Raw genomic sequence first — 21,341 nt, forward strand, 5'->3', positions numbered from 1 at the left:
TTCACACTAATTGCACATCTTAAAACAATTACTGACTACAATACAGATCTTTTTAAGAATCTAGACTCTACATTACAAGATACCACCACACAGATTAACTATAGGTTACAAGTGAAACAAAGTAGAATAAATGCTGAATGGTCACATACACAATGCCTCCAACTACACAATATGCTCACAGAAGCAGCAAAGAATATTGCCATACTAGTGGAAAGAGGATACCCTACATTACAGACTCACCACCATTGATACTGGATCCCTCTAGACCAAATGGATATATATCACATGACACCTGTTACTTACACATCTTACTATTCCAAGGAGGAAATAAAATGATTGGCCATAAACCAAGAAAGTCCCTATAAAATTTTAGAATCAGACCATAAGATACTGCCAGTAGGAGACTTCATCCATACTACACAAGGAGCAATCCCTAAGGAAAATTTATACCATCTTATCCCAACGTTTTATGCAACCCCACAAAAACCTACTACTCATCTACTTACTTCCCCAGTAGATTTCATAGAAAATATTAAGTCTTTTACATATAACTCAGGTAATTATGCTTTTTGTGTGCTGTGTATTTTCCCCAACAAATGTTACTATTTGGGATAAAAGCCATACTATAAATGCCAATCCAGAATACAAACTTCTTCAAAGATGTTACTACATCCAAAGAGCATGGAAACTAACATTAGAAAATAACACACACATCTCCTTTATCACTGGCATTAACAACACCCACATGGGACTTTGGTTATTATAAATTATTCCAGGACCCATTTATAATTGATAAAGTAAAGGAAAACATACACCTCAATTATGCCATTCCGCAAAAGGATAATGCATCCTTTTTCAAGCAGCAACATATGCACAAAAGAATTTGGTAGAGCGAAACCATGCTAAAGTAATTATCAATGCGGACACAGTGACTCTGTGAAAGCCATTTTCCTTACACCCATGCAACCTTGTTGAATATTTGGTATGGTGGACGGGCATCACTTCGTGCTCAGGTACGTTATTCTCTTGGAACCCATTTACAATGATATTCTTCAGCATATCATCTTTTTTTCCACATTATAGAATTGGTCTATTAATATTGTTTAATTTGCCTATGGATTATTGGAAAAACATGTACTTTGTGCATTAGTGCAACTTATAATAGACTTTGTACCAAACAACCAAAACAAGCAACATTTTCAGCTTTTTAAACTACTCATTGGAGGATGAAATATGCTCCATTCCCAAATGCACTTGTCATCTTGATTTTGGTGCCCCACAGAAATTAGTCCAATCACCAGAATCAGGGGGCCACATGTACAGAACATAAAGCCTCACGTAACAAGCTGAAAATTTTGTCTGAACTTTGGATGTGCTGTAGTTTACAATCAGTGAGCTACCAGACCTCTGGACTATAGAAATAGAAAAAGAGCTGTTGCCAACACCAGAACACTGTCTATATGGACAGGACTGATAAGGCATGCAACCAATATGGTGTCCAATGTGGCTATACTTATTCTAAGACATGATGACGTCTAGAGCAGCAGGCTGGGGCCCCCACTTTTGGGTGTAACCAATTAGTAGAGGGCTAAATGACATAAGATGGGAACACCCTGAAGGAGAAAATCACATAAAAAGGACACCTGCTGAGGGCACAGCAGAGTGCGCTCTCCAATGTCCTCCATTGCTCATGAGCCACGTAAGCTAGCATCAAGGGACTCTCTCCTGCATGCGCCTCTCCTTGCCAGAGGAATGCTCTCCTGAGTAAGAAAGGTCCTGCCATGTGACAGCTCTCCCTCCCAAGTAGATTGAGCTCCTGGCATTCTCAGCCCAAAGGAGTTGAAGGCTGACAGCTGGGCGGGGCTCCCCTGTGGAGGACTGGCTCTGCCTGCCACCATTCTCAGCCCAATGAATGGATTGCTTAGTGGGGCTCCTTCCATGGTACACAAGCCTCGCCTGCTGGCATTGCCCTGTGAGGCGACTGATCATGTGCTGTGATTCCCTCTTGGACTTTGTAAGTGCGCATTCGAAGTGTGAATAAATGTTGTTGCATTCACTCAAGTGTCTGAGTGGTCTTTGAGGGACATTGCTATGGTTTCATTGCCTCTACCTTAAGTGTGCCTTGGGCCATATCCCAATCCTACCTTAGGGATATTGGCCTGGGTTCAAGACATCACTAACTTTCCCTAAAGGGGATAAGGATGAAATCCTGTTTAAGACACTATCTGTGTTAGTTCATCTTGATTGTCAACTTGATTGGTTAGAAAAGGAGTTGGAAGAAGTAGGTTGCTTTAAACTGGTGTATGGTGGCCCTGACTCTTCCTGTTACTTCTCTCTGCTTCCTGGTTGCCACGAACAAAGAAATTCCACTATGTCCCTCTGCCATGGTGTTCTGCTTCATCATAGGTGTGGAAGCAGCCAACCTACCATCAGCAGTAACTCATGAAACCATAAGACAAAATAAATCTCTCCTTTTTTTTCTTTTTGGTTGTACTGAGCCTTGAACTCAGGGCCTTGCACTTACTAGGCAAGTACTTTACCAGTGGAGCCATGCCTCTAGCCCAAATCTTTCCTTTTCTTAAGTTGTTTATGTCAGGTATTTTGTCACAGTGATGAAAAACTGACTAATACGGTACCTATGAGAATTTGAGTGCTTTTCTTTCCTTCCTCTTTTATCTTCCTTAAGCCTCATGTTTCCTTATTTATGAAATAAAGGTATAATCTATGTGAGATTTACATAGAGATAAGGTACCTGAGTTATTTCTTTTTTAAGCTGAGTTATTTGATGTGTTGATATTTGTATACATTGTGAAATAATCATCTCAAAATGAATTAACATACTTATCACCTCACAGCTACCTCTGTCCTTTCCCTTTTCCTTCTTTTTCTCTCTGTCCTTCCTTCCTTGTCTCTTTCTTTGTGTTTGGTGAGCACACAAGATCAACTGTCTTGCCTAATTGCTCTGGCTAAACTTTCTAGTACCATATTAAATAAGAGTAGTGAGAGTGGACACTCTTCCCTTGTTCTTGATCTTAGAGGAAATGCTCTCAGATTTTCTGCATTCACTGTGATGTTGGCTATGAGCTTGTCATACGTAGCATTTATTGTGCACAATTTTTCTATACCTAATTTTCTCAGTTTTTTTTATCATGAAAGGATGTTTAATTGAGTGCAGGAAAAGATTGAGAATATTTTTATTTTTCATTCTGTTTATATGATGCATTATACTCACTGATTTACAAATGTTGAACCATTTACTTTTATTCCTGGTACAAACTTGCTCATGGTATACAACTTTTTGATGTTAAATTAGAGAAAAAAATAAAAGGCCTATAAATAACAAAGGAGCAAGTTCAACTATTCCTGTTTGCAAGTGAAATGACAGTTAACACAGAAAAACCTAAAATCACTGCCAGATAACTACGAGAATTGATAAGTAAGCTCAGTAAGGCACCAGAATGCAAAATAAATATACAAAAATCAGTAGCCTTCACACATACCAGCAATGTGTTTTCTAAGAAAGAAATCATGAAAGCAATCCTATTAAAACAGAAACAAAAAAATCAATTACCTAGGAATAAACTAAAAAAATGAAAGACTTCTATAGTGAAAATTACAAAGCACTGAAGAAAGTGGAAGAAGATACTAAAAGTTGGAAAGGCCTCTCATATTCATGGACTAGAAGAATAAATATTAAAATTTCTATGCTGTCCAAAGTGATCTACAGATTCAATGACACACCTATGAAAATAACAATAACAAAAAAAGCAAAGTTGGAGGTATCAAAATACCCAATTTCAAGGCATATTATAGATGCATAGACCAATTCAGCATGATATTGGCATAAAAACAGACACATAGAGCAATGGAACAGAATAGAGGACTCAGAAATAAATCTATGCATCTTCAACCAATTGATTCTTGAAAAGGTGTCAAAAACATTCATTGAAGAAAGGATAGCCTCTCCAATAAATATTTTGGGAAAACTGGATGTTCAATGCAGAAGATTGAAATTTGACCCCTACCTCTAATCTTGTACAAGAATCAACTCAAAATGTATCAAGGACCTTAATATAAGACCTGAAACTCTGAAACTAAATACTTCAAGACGTTGGTAATGTCAATGATTTTCTGGAAGGACTCCAAAAGTATAGGAAAACAAAAACAAAATTTGATAGGATTGCATCATACTAAAAAGCTTCTGCATAGAAAAGAGAACAACAGAATAAGAGACAACCTATAAAAGAGAAGCTACTTCTTTGAGGAAAATGCCTTGATAATTTTCTTTAAATTTGAGTATTCAAGGCATCTACAATTGTGAGCACTAAGGACTCCTAGAAAGAAGAGATCTATATTGCACAATAAAAGGACAAAAACAAGTCTTGAGGAGAAAGTGGATAGAATGTGTATTGCCTCTATGAAGACTGTATGTAAGTTTAGAAAGTAGAAAGGGGGATGTATCTAGCAGATGATTGACTTTGGGACTAAAAGTACAAATGTATAAAATGTTTCTGCAGAAGTATCATATTTTAAGTTTTATACATCTTGCTTAGTTAGCATCCTTAATTTACAACAGTAATCATTGATTGCTTTCTTTGTACCAGGTTTTCAGAATTGCAAAGTTGCCCTATCTCATTTGATCCTTGAGTCAATTCCTTGAGGTTGCATTTTTACTACTTCACACTTGTAAAACTTGAGACCTAGGAGATTACATATATTTATGCTTCAAACCCTGTTTACAATGCTAATGGTTGGCAAATCCCTTCTAAGTCCGTCATAAGTACTGTTCTATAATCTTTGCAACAACTCCATGAGGTGAATAGCTATCACTTTTGTGTTAAGAATCAAGAAGCTATGTCCAGCATCCCATAGTTAGTAACTAGCTGAGAAGGTATTTGATCTCACAAACTGAATCCCAAGTCCCTGTTCTTAATATCTTGGTTATGCTTAACATCTGTAAGGGACTCCTCCAAGTTTCAACCCTCTAAGCAGTTGATGCAGCACTCTGGGTTAAGCTTGTCTCATTCTTCAACCATCCTCCCCACTGCACATACCCATTGCCTCCCAAAGAGTTGTCATCATTGTGACAAAGAGGGCCAGGGGCCAAATGAAAAGAATGTCTCACTGAATGGGCTAGTGAGCCTAAGATTAGGTTCTCAACTGCCTATTTTTATCTTCACATTTCACTCTTCTGCCTTCCAAATAATATTCAAAGCAAATCACCATTTCTCATCTATGGTTCATGTTTTTACAGATTTCTCTCTTTGTCACATTAATTTGGTTTCTCTTAATCTTTATCTTCAAATCCACATTGGAATATAGCTTTCCAAATCCACCTATGACTCAGAGAGTATTTGAACAACCTTCTGAATGTTACGGCTTCCAGATGAATCTGGTTTCTAGGTCCTCTATTTTATAAGGATAATTCCCCCTCAGGAAAATACAGGAAGCAGGATTTGAGACCACATGATAGAGGACAAGACCATAGAACTAAAGAGAAGGTCAAAGGAAGAATTATGTTACTGACCAAATAATTTGTGCCATTCACTAAGCTACTTTCATCACCTTCATTCAACTTCATAGCATCCTGGTAGTAGATATTACTTGGATTTAGAGGGGCGACTTTTTAATGTCACTATTGTTAAAACTCTGGATAGCTAAAAACCAAGCCCAGGTCTTGATTAAAAGTCAATCAAGAACAATATCTATCTCTGCTCTTGGGGTTTGGCTTAAATAGACATTTAGAATCAATAGGACAATGTACTTCAGTAAGATCTACAGCAGATACAAACAGCGATCTCCAGTATTGTAGATTCCATATTTATGAAGTCATTAACTTTCTAAAATCTATGTATAACTCCAAAAATCAGTATTTATGGCATTTTCACAGTCATTCATGAATCTGCCCAGAGCAGCAAGATATTTGAGTAATCTAATATACTCACTCCCAGCTAAGGGCATATAAGTTGTCACTCTGCCTTCTTGTTTCCGTGCTCATACTGAAAACAAATGTCCTTTTTGAGCTCTGTTTAGAACCTTTGTTTTGCATTTTTGTGGTGATTTCTCTATTTAAAATGATCCTCAAGCACAATTCTAAAGTGCTGTCTAGTGGTCTTAAGCACAAAAAGGAAAGAAGACTGTGATGTGCCTCACTCAGAAAATATGTGTGCCAGATAAGCTTCATTCAAGCATGAACTGTAATGCTGCCAGCTGTGACTTTGGTGTTTGTGAATCAAATACATATATATACATATATATATATAAAAGATAAGATGTCTTTAAACATAAACACTCCTAAAGCAAGGATATGCATTAATGGGTTGACAAAAATATAACCACAGGCTTTCAGGCACACATTCTTCTACCTCGGAATGGTGGTTCAACATTTGCTAATTCAGCATTTGTTATGTTTTTTATAGAAAATAAGTAGGGAAAATAATGAGAATCAACCAAAAATACAAGAATATAAGTGGGGAAGGATCCAAGATGGCGACCAGGACACAGCTGCAGACCTTCTGAGGGACTTTGCTGAGAGGCTGGAGACACACTTGCATGAAGTAAAGCACAAGGGAGAGCTGAAACATCAGCACTCTGAACCTCTAGCTTGTGGACAGCTTCTCCACACCACCATACACTAAAAGAATAGCCAGCATTGCACACCAAGCCCCACCCCATAGGCCTGTGGAGCTGCTGCTCTGCACACTGTGGGATCTCCAGTCCTCAAGCCCTGCTCCTTAGCCCCTCCAGGACAGTTCTACCCCAAACTCCCACCCCTCAGACCCACACAATCTCCACCAGATGAGCTCTTAAGGCCTGCCAAGCTGGGGATCCACAGACATTCACAGTCTCTGCCAGGCCATGCCCTCAGGCCTGCACAGGCTTCCACAATCTCTGCTGGGCTATGCACCTCATGCCTGCACAGGCCTGCATGATCTCTACCAGGAATGTGACCCTAAAGCCTGCCAAGCCAGCAATCCACAGACATGCAGGATCTCCACTCCGCCAGCCTGCGCCCTTCAGGCATGCCAGGCCCATGCTCCAAAGGTCCACTAGTTTGCCTCAACTAAAAGCCTCTGCCAGTAGGCCCATGGGACCCCACCCACCTGCCACCCACCACAGGAGGGCTCCAAACCTGCCTAAGAGACACACGCAGACAGGTCTGGATGCTAACAGAGAAACATCAGAATAACTAAGACTGAAATTCTACTGTTCCAGAACTGGTGAATTTTTTTCCCCCTTCTTTAAGGGATTTGCTGCCTGGTTTGCTGTTTGATCACCCACCATCTCTCCCATTTTTTGTTTCTTTTTTTACTCTTTTCCTCTCCTCTCTCTTCCTTTTATCTTTCCATTTCTTTCTCTTTTTTATCCTTCTCTCTTGGTTTTGTTAGTATTAATATTGTTACCCAGCTAATACTAAATTACATATAGCCCAGGGATAGAAACAGTACCTAGTGGAAATATGGGAAGAAAAAGGGAGGGAAACCATTCTCTCCCAAAAAATAAAGTAGCACAGGATTTAGAGTGAAATGAAGTAAACGGATACCCAGATCCACACTCCAACAAAACAAAGATAAACTATACCAAGGAACCCAACGAAGTTCACAAGAACAACCTGAAAGAAGAAATCCTACAAATAATTAATGAGAATTTCATGGAGATGTTACTAGACATGGTCAACCAAAACTTACAGGAGGCACTCAAGAAATTACAAGACAACAAAAACAAAGAATATGAGAAAACCCAGAAACAAATAAATGAAATCATAGAAGGCCTAAATAAACACCAAACTGAAACTGAGACCACCATAAACAGAGAGAGAAATGACTTAAGGGCAAAAATTGACAATATTAAAGAGGAAGTAACCCAAGATATGGAAAACCTCTGAAAAAAGAATGAGACAGAAATACAAAACAAAATGGAAGGCCATTCCAGCAGAATAGAACAAACAGAAGGCAGAATCTCAGAACTTGAAGATGAAATGGCAATTAAAGGAAAAACTGAAGAACTATTAGTTAAACAACTCAAGACCCTTGCAAAGAAAATTCAAGAACTCACTGACTCTATCAAAAGACCAAACCTGAGAATCATGGGCATTGAAGAAGGAGAAGAGGTGCAAGCAAAGGGAATGCGTAATATATTCAACAAAATAATAACAGAAAATTTCCCAAATCTGAGGAAAACTATGCCCATTCGGGTACAGGAAGCCTCCAGAACACCGAACAGACCTGACCAAAATAGAACTACCTCATGACATAGTATCATTAAAACAATAAGTACAGAGAATAGAAAAACAATGTCGAAGTCTATAAGAGAGAAAAAACAGATAACATACAAAGGTAAACCCATCAAAATCACATCAGACTTCTCAACAGAAACATTAAAAGCAAGAAGAGCATGGAGTGAGGTCTTCTAAGCACTGAATGAAAATAACTTCAGTCCTAGGATACTCTACCCAGCAAAACTGTCATTCAAAATAGATGGAGCAATAAAAGTCTTCCATGATAAGCAGAAACTAAAACAATATGTGACCACAAAGCCACCACTACAAAAGATTCCTCAAGGGATTCTGCACACAGAAAGTGAAACCCAACTTAACCATGAAAAGACAGGCAGCACCAAACCACAGGAAAAGAAAAAGCAAGACAGTAAAGAGTAACACTGATTCAGCTACACAAAATCAAACCCTTAATCAACAAAGACAACTAAATGACAGGGATCACCACATATTTATCAATACTAACACTTAATGTTAATGGACTAAATTCCCCCATCAAAAGACACAGATTGGCAAGCTGGATTAAAAAGGAAGATCCAACAATCTGCTGCCTTCAGGAGACCCACCTCACGGACAGAAATAAGCACTGGCTGAGAGTGAAAAGCTGGAGGAAGATTTACCAAGCCAATGGTCCCAAAAACAGGCAGCAGTAACTTGGACAAAGTAGACGTCAAACCTACATTGATCAAATGAGATAAAGAAGGACATTCCATACTAATAAAAGGGGAAATACACCAAAAGGAGATAACAATTTTCAACCTATATGCACCCAATGTCAATGCACCCAATTTCATCAAACGTACTCTGAAGGACCTAAAAACATATATAAACTCCAACACAGTGGTAGTGGGAGACCTCAATACCCCCCTATCACCAATAGATAGGTCATCCAAACAAAAAATCAATAAAGAAATCCTAGAACTAAATCACACCATAGATCAAATGGACCTAGCTGATGTCTACAGAATATTTCATCCAACTTCTGCACAATATGCATTCTTCTCAGCAACCCATGGAACCTTCTCTAAAATTGATCATATCTTAGGGCACAAAGCAAGCTTCAGCAAATATAAGAAAACAGAAATAATCCCATGCATTCTGTCTGACCATAATGCATTAAAACTAGAAATCAAGAACAAAACAACAGTAAAAAACACACAAACAATTGTAAGCTGAAAAACACATTGCTCAATGATAAATGGGTCATTGATGAAATAAAAGAGGAAATTAAAAGGTTCCTGGAAGTTAACGAAACTGAAAACATGACCTACCAGAACATATGGGGCACAACAAAGGCAGTCCTAAGAGGAAAGTGTATAGCCATGAGTGCATATATTAAAAGAACAGAAAGATCTCAAATCAATGACCTAACACTACAGCTCAAACTACTAGAAAACAAGAACAAGCAAATCCCAAAACAAGCAGAAGCAGAGAAATAATTAAAATAAGGGCTGAAATCAATGAAATAAATACAACAACAACAACAAAATACAAAGAATCAATGAAACAAAAAGCTGGTTCTTTGAAAAAATAAATAAGATTGATAGACCCCTGGCAAACCTGACCTGAAATGAGGAGAGTAAAAACCCAAATCAGTAAAATCAGAAATGCAAAAGGAGAGATAACAACAAACACCATGGAAATCCAGGAAATCATCAGAGACTACTTTGAGAGGTTATATTCTAATAAATTTGAAAGTCTTGAAGAAATGGACAGATTTCTAGAACCTTACAACCACCCAAAACTGAACCAAGAGGATATTAATCACCTGAACAGATCTATAACACAAAAAGAAACTGAAGCTTCCATCAAGAGTCTCCCAAAAAAGAAAAGTCCAGGACCTGATGGATTCTCTGCTGAATTCTATCAGGCATTTAAAGAAGAACTAATACCAACTCTCCTTAAACTGTTCCACAAAATAGAAAGGGAAGGAACACTGCCTAACTCATTTTATGAAGCCAATATTACTCTCATCCCAAAACAAGACAAAGACACCTCCAAAAAGGAGAACTACAGGCCAATTTCCTTACTGAATATCAATGCAAAAGTCCTCAATAAAATAATGGCAAACCGAATCCAACAACACATCAGAAAGATCATCCACCATGACCAAGTCAGCTACATCCCAGGGATGCATTCAACATATGCAAATCTATAAATGTAATACCGCACATCAATAGAAGCAAAGACAAAAACCACTTTCTCATCTCAATAGATGCAGAAAATGCCTTTGACAAGATCCAACACCACTTCATGATAAAAGCTCTAAGAAAACTAGGAATAGAAGGAATGTACTTCAACATTGTAAAGGCTGTATATGACAAACCTACAGCCAACATCATACTTAATGGTAAAAGACTGAAACCATTCCCCCTGAAATCAAGAATGAGACAAGGGTGCCCACTATCCCCACTCCTATTCAACATAGTACTGGAATTCCTAGCCAGAACAATTAGGTAAGAAGAAGAAATAAAAGGAGTACAAATAGGTAAGAAACTGTCAAAATATCCTTATTTACAGAGGATATGATCCTATACCTTAAAGACCCAAAAAACTTTACCCAAAAACTCCTAGACAACATAAACACCTATAGTAAGGTGGCAGGATACAAAATCAACTTACAAAAATCTTTAGCTTTTCTGTACACCAACGAACAAACTGAGAAGGAATATATGGAAACAATTCCATTCACAATAGCCTCAAAAAAAATCAAATACCTAGGAGTAAACTTAACAAAGGATGTGAATGACCTCTATAAGGAGAATTACAAACTCCTGAAGAAAGAGATTGAGGAAGACTACAGAAGATGGAAAGATCTCCTGTGCTCATAGATCAGTAGAATCAACATAGTAAAAATGGCCATGCTATTGAAAGCAATCTACATGTTTAATGCAATTCCCATGATAATCCTAATAACTTTCATCACAGAGATTGAAAAATCTACCCTAAAGTTCATTTGGAAACACAAGATACCTTGAATAGCCAAGGCAATACTCAGCAAAAAGAGCAACGCTGTAGGTATCACAATACCTGACTTCAAACTATATTACAAAGCAATAGCAATAAAAACAGCATGGTAGTGGCACAAAAACAGACATGAAGACCAGTGGAACAGAATATAGAGGATCTGGATATGAATCCACACAATTATATCCACCTCATTTTTGACAAAGGTATCAAAAATATAAGATGGAGAAAATACAGCCTCTTCAACAAATGTTGCTGGGAAAAGTGGTTACCTGTCTGCAAGAAACTGAAACTAGATCCATGTCTATCACCCTGTACTAGTATCAACTCAAAATGGATCAAGGATCAAAATATCAGTCCTGAATCTCTGAAGTTACTACAGGAAGGAGCGGGAAACACTCTGGAACAAATAGGTATAGGTATAGACTTCCTCAATAGAACCCCAGCATCCCAGCAACTAAGAGAAAGGATAAATAAATGGGACTTTATAAAATTAAAAAGCTTCTGCACAACAAAAGAAATGGTTTCTAAACTGAAAAAACCACCCACAGAGTGGGAGAAAATATTTGCCAGCTATACATCAGACAAGGGAGTGATAACCAGAATATACAGGGAACTTAAGAAACTGAACTCTCCTAAAATCAATGAACCAATTAAGAAATGGACAACTGAACTAAACAGAGCTTTTTCAAAAGAAGAAATTCAGATGGCCAAAAAACACATGAAAAAATGTTCACCATCTCTGGCCATAAAGGAAATGCAAATTAAAACCACACTAAGATTCCACCTCACCTCTGTTAGAATAACCATCATCAAAAACATCACCAACAACATGTGTTGGCGAGGATGCGGGGAAAAAGGAGCCCTCTTACACTGCTGACGGTAATGCAAGCTGGTGCAACCACTCTGGAAAAAAATTTGGAGACTTCTTAAAACTCTAAACATAGATCTGCCATATGATCCAGCAATCCCACTCCTGGGGATATACCCAAAGGAATGCAACACAGGTTACTCCAGAGGCACCTGTACACCTATGTTTATTGCAGCACTATTCACAATAGCCAAGTTATGGTAACAACCAAGATACCCCATTACTGATGAGTGGATCAAGAAAATGTGGTACTTATACACATTCTTCTTCAGCCATGAAGAAGAATGAAATCTTATCATGTGCAGGTAAATGGATGGAACTGGAGAGCATCATTCTGAGTGAGGTCAGCCCGGCACAGAAGACCAAAAATCATATGTTCTCCCTCATATGCAGACTTTAGATCTAGGGCAAATGTAGCAATGTGGTTGGACTTGCATCACATGACAAGGGGAGAGCACATACGGGAGATATAGGAATAGGTAGAAAACCCAAAACATGAAAGCGTTTGGTGTCCCCACTCCAGAGGAACTAATGCAGAAACCTTAAAATGACAGAGGTTATAACGAGCAGGGGATCAGGAACCAATGTAAAGATCGGTTAGAGTTGAATCAACATGGGTCGTAACACATGGGTACACAAAAGCAATAGTAGGAATCTCTCTGTGTAGCTGTCCTTAACTCAACTAGCAAAAACGCTTCGTCTTCCTTATTGTGCTTGTCTTTCTTCAACAAAATTAGTGATAAGGGCAGAACAGGACTTGCCTGGAACTGAGGGGGGGAGGCAGGGAGGGTGGAGGAGGGGGTAGAATAGACAAATGACCAAAACAATGTGTGCACATGTGAATAAATAAACAAACAAACAAACAAAAGAATATAAGTGGCAATGATAACAGAGAAGGAGAAAGTGATCAATTCTTTTTTGGGAAAAAAGCTAAGGAGGTATGTTTACTAAGAAGTATCAAAAGGTTCATTAGGCAAAGTAAATCCAGTTACTAACGACAGTAGAAGGAAAAGGAGTCACTAATATCTGAACATTCCATCTTTAAATTAACTTCTTTATCACATGCAAACTGTTTAAACATAGCACAAAGTTGCATGACATTGAAAAAACATGTGTTTTTCAATTGCATTGAGAGTGTTAGCATTTTAGGGAGCTGCTGAGAAGCTTGGGGATGTAGAAAGTCTGTGCCTGCCTTGTTGACAGCTCAACCCCCAAGAAAAGATTCTCAGCTCAGTCTCAGGAACCATTCTCTCCAGCCCCATTTGTGTTTAACCCTGCTTGGTCAGTATTACTGAATAACAACGAAGTTTCTTGAGTAACTAATTTATCTAAAAGATGACAATCCCTGGTAATTTTCACCTAGGCTTCACAGGAAGATATGGTTTTATTAATGATAAAAGAACACAACCTTACTACTACTAATAATTAACATTTGTATGGTGTTTGATAATTTAAAAAAAATTTGCTTCATAATTACACAAAGACAGCATGACTCTTAATATTTCCAGATGGCAATCTGTTTAGTGATTTTTTTTACCTCACATAACTTACAAGTGTGGTGGCTGAGACTTACCCACCGTCCTTCTGGCTTCAGAGTTCTTGTTAATCCTCATATTTGCATGACTCTGTAGTTGAATGTCAGAATGGTCCTGATTTGTGCTGAACTGTCTTAAAGTCTGATGAGACAGCAAGGATGGTCAAAAATATTGCCTTCAAATTTTTAATGATCACTTTAACTAGATTAGCTCTGCTTTTCTTTATTTTTAAATTGTTAATTCATAAGTTTACAAGTTTTTACCTTTCTTAGGATGACATGCATATAAGTTTATTTTAGGAAACAATTTTCTCTTTTTTCTAGAGTTTAAAAATGTGGACTCCCAACAGTACAGGGAATTGATGTGAATTGATTTTTTAAAAAGTCACAGAATTGAAAGACCTTTGTTTCCATTGTTTTTTAAACCTAGGCCTCATGCATGCTAAGCACACGTTCAACCACTGAGTGACACCCCAGCCTCTGACCTTTGATTTTGGAGAAGCGTTGTTGGTCTTTCGTTCTAAGCTGTTGATTTTGCAGACCTGAAAACCAAAAGCAAGAGTGGGGGGGTGTTAGTTCCCCAGAGTGTGCTGTGAGAAGAGAGTTTGTGGTCTATTTAAGGATGGGATATTTGCTTTCTTTTGTTTGTACTTTCTTCTTTTGGTGGTACTGGGGTTTGAACTTAGGGCTTCGCACTTGCAAAACAGGTGCTCTACCACTTGAGCCACACCTACAGGCTTGGAACAGTTGCTGTCTGAGTGGTATCCCAGGCAGGACCCAGGATACAAGGCTTAGGAGCCAAAAGTCTTTGGTTCAATTTCATCTTGTGACCCATCATCTCTACTTCCCTGGGCAAGTTACTTAACTTCACTGAACTTCAATTTCTTCAAATATTAAAATGAGAATAGAAATGTCTATTGGTGGGGTTCAAGGGGACCATTAAGTAACACATTTGTCATCACCATGTGTCTGGGACCTTTTGAAAGATGACTGCAAGAATAGTACAGGTAGAGATCAAGACTTCAGTTTTATCACTTATAAAGCTGATTTGAAGAAATGTGGTGTGAATCTTTAACCAGCTGAGTTCCTAAAATATTTTCACTGGGTTCCATTTTCTTTGCTGTAAGAGCCACTTACCTCTCAGGAAGTGGTAAAGGGCTCCCTTGTAAGCAAATTGAGAACCTTGGTCCATTAATGGAGGTAGGGGTCTGGAGCCACTGCTAAATTGCTTATCTCAATATCTTGTGTTACTTCCTCCCTTGGAAAAGAGGACCTTGGCACTATTCCCCATTAGGGACCTGTGAATGAGGTGTTACATTTAAAGTCCTTGAATAATGTCCACTGCATTCTGTATATACATATAATACAGTGTTGACAAAAGAAAGAGCCTTATTCTGTTAGTCTTTCCTCTGTGATGAAGCAAATGGGTGAATTACAGAGTTGGAGAGAACTTCAGTATGGTTTAGCTACATTTCCAGCCACACTGCACTTTTTGTCACATAAAACCTGGCAGCCACTCAAGAGACATGATTGCTAATATATACAGAGTGCTTCCTTAGCTTGCTCAGCAAATGTGATATGAAAATTCAGCAATGGTGTGTGTGTGTGTATGGGGGAGACAGAGAGAGAGAGAGAGAGAGAGAGAGAGAACACCTTTTGAGAAAACAGGGTATAGCCCAGTAAAGTAGATATAAGAATATGTAGAAGCAATTGATTAAACACCTGGTATACACAGGGCACTCTATAGACCTTACCTTAAGTCTTCACAGCAACAGTGCAGGATGGGTATTGTCTTTATTTTTCAAATGAAGAAATGCTCAGAAGGGAGGTTTCTAATCAGGTTTTTTGCCCCCAAAGCTTGTTCCATTCACATTGTGTGTGGCCATATCTCATTGTTCCCCTCCTTGAAGAGGTGTGTACGGAGAGGAAATGAATGTTCTTGACATTTAATAGAAAGGCAGCAGCAAGTCTGCCTGAATAGAAAGTGCAGCAGCACGAGACAGAGACTGCCTCCTAATACCTCGCAGGAAGAGTGGATCCTCAGTGGAATGAGTGGCAGCAAAGCCAAGTCCCGCTGTTGGATGACTTCCCTTGCTTACATATAACGAGAATGCCCATGTCCAAGGCCACTGGGCATTGCCCTGCTTAATGATAGGGTGAGAAATGATCGGGAAATTATCAAACCCAGTTTGTCTAAGGAAGAAATACCAAAACTGCCTCCACCAGCTTTGCAGTGGCTCATTCTGATGGCTGATACCCAGTAGGTGGCATTTTCCTACAGTCTGACTTCGGTGTGGGCTTCTTCCTGTTGTCAGTCCATTTTCATCTAAGTCTTGCAGTGACTTGCTTTCTAATATATCTATTCTAAGTGGGATGCAAAACTTTTTCTCTCTCTTCCAAGCCCCATCGCTACCCTTCTCCAGAATGGCCAAAACCAGATCCCCAGACCACGGCTCTCTGGGAGTGCAACTAGGCCACTACAGAGAAGAGGTTTGAGCAGAACCTGTGTCCAAATCAAGGCCTCTAGATATCAAACGGCATTCTCTTCCTGCAGAGCACATTTCAAAATCCTTTCTTGTGAAAATTAGACTTTCAATAAACCCTGCTAAGACAGTAACATTTTCTTGACATGTTTATAAATAAGAACATTACATAATTCTGTTCTTAAGTTTCCATATGTCAGGAGGTCATATATACCTTTAGATATACTTAAAAGAATATTAACTACTTTTAGATATATTAGAATGTCGTTAGTAAAGCCCAAATGACTGTTGTAGATTCTCAGTCATGAACAATGCCAAACCACATGCTAGAGTCTCTCAGCACTGCCCTCCAACACTTCCCCTACAAAAATGTGAGAATGTGGTCAACCCCAGCCATCTGGCTAAATGGTACTTTGTTCTTATCTTGTCTGAAGACTGCTGGGCTGCTGACACAAGGAAAACAGTTTTATCTAGAATGGGAGGAAGGTTTTCTCTGCCTATTGTTAATTAAGGGCCAACTGGGAGTGAATTCAGTGGTGGTGGTGGGGTCTGAGAAGAAACTACTTTTCCAGCTGTTGTGTGAGCCAGGCCAGACCATGATATCATAGATATCATGTGTTCTGCTTCCTGTCTGCTTCCCCCTCTGTGCCCCTCCTTCTCTGCATCATCTCTTTCTTCAGACTATAAATTACAATATAGTGACCTCTGAGATTTTATACGGAACAAAAAAGTTCATTTATTTTCTAAGATACTATATTTCTATTTTAATTGTTTCTTATAGTCTTCTTCCTCTTGGCTTCATATCTATTTATTGAATGTGTTAACAGCTTGACTCACCCATGCTCCAAACCCAACCTTATTTTCAATGGCTACCTCCACTATAGAAGTTTTCACAGTGAAATAATTGATTTTTTAGCCTTCACTAGAGCTAAGAAAATAATTGACACAATTCTGGTCAAGAAGAAATAAGTTGAAGTCTGCAGGATCTACACTGCCCCATCTCCCTCTTTTTTCTGCTTCGAAGGAATATATTGTCTAGACTTGGAGCCACCACCTTGTCAGGATGAGGTGATGGACATAATTTAAAAAACCACGAGAATATTAGAGTCTAGTTCTGATATTGTGTCAGATTTAGCTTGGTATTTTTGTCTACCCAACAGCACATTTATACTGTTTGATTAACTAATATAATGTACATACACATGCACATACACACACACTTACCAAGCACTGTTCTAGTCATTTGAGATTCATTAGTAAACAAATTAGACCTGTCCTCAAACTTAAAATTTAGCAGATGGAGGGAGGCGTTAGTCAATAGATACAATAAATAATGTAATTTTAAAGAACAAATGGATTACATGAAAAAGTAAAACAAGGTAAAGGTCATAGGATTATAAAGGTTGGGGTTATTTGCTGTAATAAATTGGGTGATCAGGTTGAAATGTAAGCTCCATATGGTAGGCACAGAGGGGACACATGGTGGATGCTCAATGAATAATTGTTGAGTGAATGAATGAATGAATGAGTAAATGATAAGTAAACCAATAGCTTAGTTCATTTCCAGGCTTCTTGTTAGAGAAGAAAAATAACCACATGCATAATTTGCTTAGATTTCCTAAAATTGCAGAAAAAGCATTCCTAACTGATACATTGAATTGTATCTTTTTATAATTTTTTCAGTGAGAATTTTGGTCTAAGAATTTTTTTTTTTACTTTTATCATTTTATCATTTTTACTTTTAACAAAAGCTAGATTAGGGGAACTTTTCTTCCTCTTCAGTACTTTGGAAAAAAAATTTGAGTATTTTTAATCTATTGTTCCTAAAAAGCTGTCAATGTCCCATTATAATACTTTGAAGGACATTTGATATCATACCTCACCATTCTAAGATTTTCCTTTTATCCTTGATATGATTATTTGTTGGGAGTAAATTTACATGTATTCTAATGAGGAGTTTTTTTGGTATGCTTTTTTTGTTTCAATTTGAATATTAATTTCTTTATTTAAATTTTGGAAACTATTTCAGTATTTCTTTCAATATTACCCTCATTATAAATGTGTAGAACTCTTATTATCTGACTGTCCAATCCTGTCACCTTCTTTCTTTCAAATTTTTTAATTTCATGTTCATATTTTCCTTATCTTTTTGTGCTACTTTCTGGTTGATTTCCTCTTATTTATTGGACAGTTTTCTTATTCTATCTCCAACATGTCCATTCTGCTGTTTTTATTTCATGTACAGTCATCTCTTGATATCTTTGAGGGATCCCAGACGCTCTTGCACATACCAAAACCCAAGGATGCTCAGGTCTCTTTTGCACATCTTCCCATACACTTTAAATCATCTCTATATTCCTTCTAGTACCTCATATAATGTGGATGCTATGACAACGGTTGTTATATTGCATAACTTAGGGGATAATGACAAGAAAAGTTTGCATGTCTTCAATATAGATGCACTTTTTCTTTTCATGTTAGCAAGTAGAATCATTCTGAGATGGGCAAGACTTCCAAAAACTGGGAAGCTAGGGGACTCTGATGAGGCTCCAAGGTTATCTTTTAAAAATGGTCCCATAATTTAACAGTGTACCATATTTATTAACCCTTCATTGCTATTGAGAGCTGATAGCTCATTAATCTAAGAAAACCTTAAAGATACACTAAAAGCAATATCTCTGATCCCAATATCATATAAAATATAACCAACACCAATTCACAATCTTGTCCTTAATATTGAAAATATGATTTAATATTATGAATTATACATAATACATATACAAATATTTATTTATTTATATAGAACTTGTTTCTAATTGTGCTCCAGGGACAGTTAGATGTTAGCTTCATTAGTTACCAGCTGGGGGATTTTGAAGTCCTTAGAACAGTCTCTACAGATGATTGTAGAACAAAGGGTTGTAGTTTGGATTCTGATGATCTGGATCTCAGTGCTCCTACTGAGCAACCTTTTGCATCATGACCAGTTAGTAGAAGCCCTGAGAATATCGAGTTGTGATGAATAAAATGGGAACAATAACGTCGATCTCAAAGAGCTATTCTGAGAATGAATTTACATGGGCCAACTCCATTGACTGGTTTGTTTACATGTTAATTCATTACAGAAACATTTACTAAGTGCCTTTATGCATGAGGCACTGTGCTGGTGTCTGGGGAAATAGAAATGATTCATCAGATTCCATTGCAAATTAAACTTTAAAACTCTGTAAGCACTATGCTCTTTCAAACAAACAGTTCTATTTGTGATTCCAGGATATGAAATAATAAATGGGTATAAAATGGAGAGCTGCTGAGGTTGATGAGATGTGGGTAGGTCTGGAGTTCAACCCAATCCGCTTCTTCTCTTTGACCCCCAGGGATGCTCCTGAGTCACTTTCCAGGTATCTTTTGAGAGGCATAGAAGAGATGTGAAACCATTGCACCACAGTGCACATGGTGTTACTTTCTATTTTACTCAAATAGCCCACATTCTGTTCTCCCCAATGACACAGAGGACAAATTCTAATAGCTTTGCAGCAATTCTATTCTTTTTAGGAAGCTGATTAGAATGCCAGTGAGCAACCATTCATCCTGTTGCGTAGCTTGGCATAGAGAATTGACCTTTATTTTTATACTGAGCACAGCACCTGGCACATAGATGCTCCATATTTACTGAAAAAATGAATAGACTCCACCATGACAACTTTTCACCTGGCATGGAGCAGCCTGCCATGGGGTCATGATAATCTGCCTCCAGACTCCCAGTCACAGAAAACACAGTCCAGTGAAACCCAGCTGCTAGGATTTGAAATTCACTGGAGCATTTTCACCAAGGCTATGTCTTCCACAGGCAGCTCATGGCAAGGACTGAGTACAGTGGGGACACTAAGTACATTAAGGGACCTCTCAAGGGCTCATAGATAGCTTCATTGGCCCCTCTTTTGACTTGGTGGTGACAGTCTGTGATATTTTTCCTAATGGGTTCACTCTCTCTTTTTCTTGTGTCAGACTCTTATTATGTCCTGATGATCTACTAGAATGAGAACAAGCCCCATGTCTAAAAGGAAAGAGAAGCAAAGGATTCACAATGGGCCAAGCTATGTCTTTAGCAGGGATAGAAGGAGAATAGAATCAGATGAGGTTGATGAACATCAACAAGTACATTGGGAAGATTACTTTTTATGTCCATGATTGGGGGCTCTAAAAAATATTTGGCACATAGATTTTGGTACATCGCAGTAGTCAAGATAAGTTCTGCCAAAGGAGCTGTGGGAGTTCTGAACAAAGAGTTTATGACCTCTGCCAACTCTGACTTTCCCCTTGATCAGAAGCACCAACTGGAAGGAGTCCAACAGGCTTTAGAGAGGACATTCCCTGGGGATTCTGGCAGATGAGAGGCGATAGACTGAGATGCAAAGTCATAATTAGTTACACCTGCATCCACATGTAGCCTAACCAGTTACTAGCTGGGTGTATGGGGCCTTTTAAAAAGTCTTAGTTCACTTCAGTTGCCAATTTATAAAATAAGGATAGTAATCTTAGCATCAGAGTCATAATGAAATTACAGATAATGTGAATATTGAGTCCAACATTATATCTAGTACATAATGGTTACTCAAATTATGATCCTTGTTATGATACCAGAAACCAGGAGGTCATTGTGAACAAGATTTGTCAAGTCAGGCAGTAAATGTGTAGCTCTAAAATTCTGATAGTTTTGGTAATGCATTATAGTGAAATGCAAGAAATTTTCCTGTTCTTTAGGTTCATACAGAATAAGACCTATCCTATGATTCATGATTCTTTCACTTGAAAGCCATTCCTTCCATCTTTCAAAACTAATACAAATGACTTTTATCCAACAACAATAAGAACAAAAGGAATGTGTTGTCTGATCCTTGGGAAGGTCAAGAGGACCAGGCTTCCGGGACAGCTGGACCATGAGCTCTTATGATGCTTAGCAGCCCTTCGCTCTTCTCCTCAGAGTCTTCTCTGGGTAGACTCTCTAGAGGCTGCTCTGAGCCCTCTCTGGATTTGCAGCATCTTCTCAGAGAGAAGAGGGCATCTCTTTCCAGGTAATTTCAAAGACCTAGAAGGACTTGATTGGCCTAGCCTACTTTCAATGTCTGTCCCTAAGCCTGTCATCATGACCAGTGAGCCGAAGTGTCCACAGTCAGGCCTGACCAGGTGTTCCTTTCTAGAATTAGGGATAAG

Source organism: Castor canadensis, chromosome 9, assembly GCF_047511655.1.
Source record: "Castor canadensis chromosome 9, mCasCan1.hap1v2, whole genome shotgun sequence".
Classification (NCBI taxonomy): domain Eukaryota; kingdom Metazoa; phylum Chordata; class Mammalia; order Rodentia; family Castoridae; genus Castor; species Castor canadensis.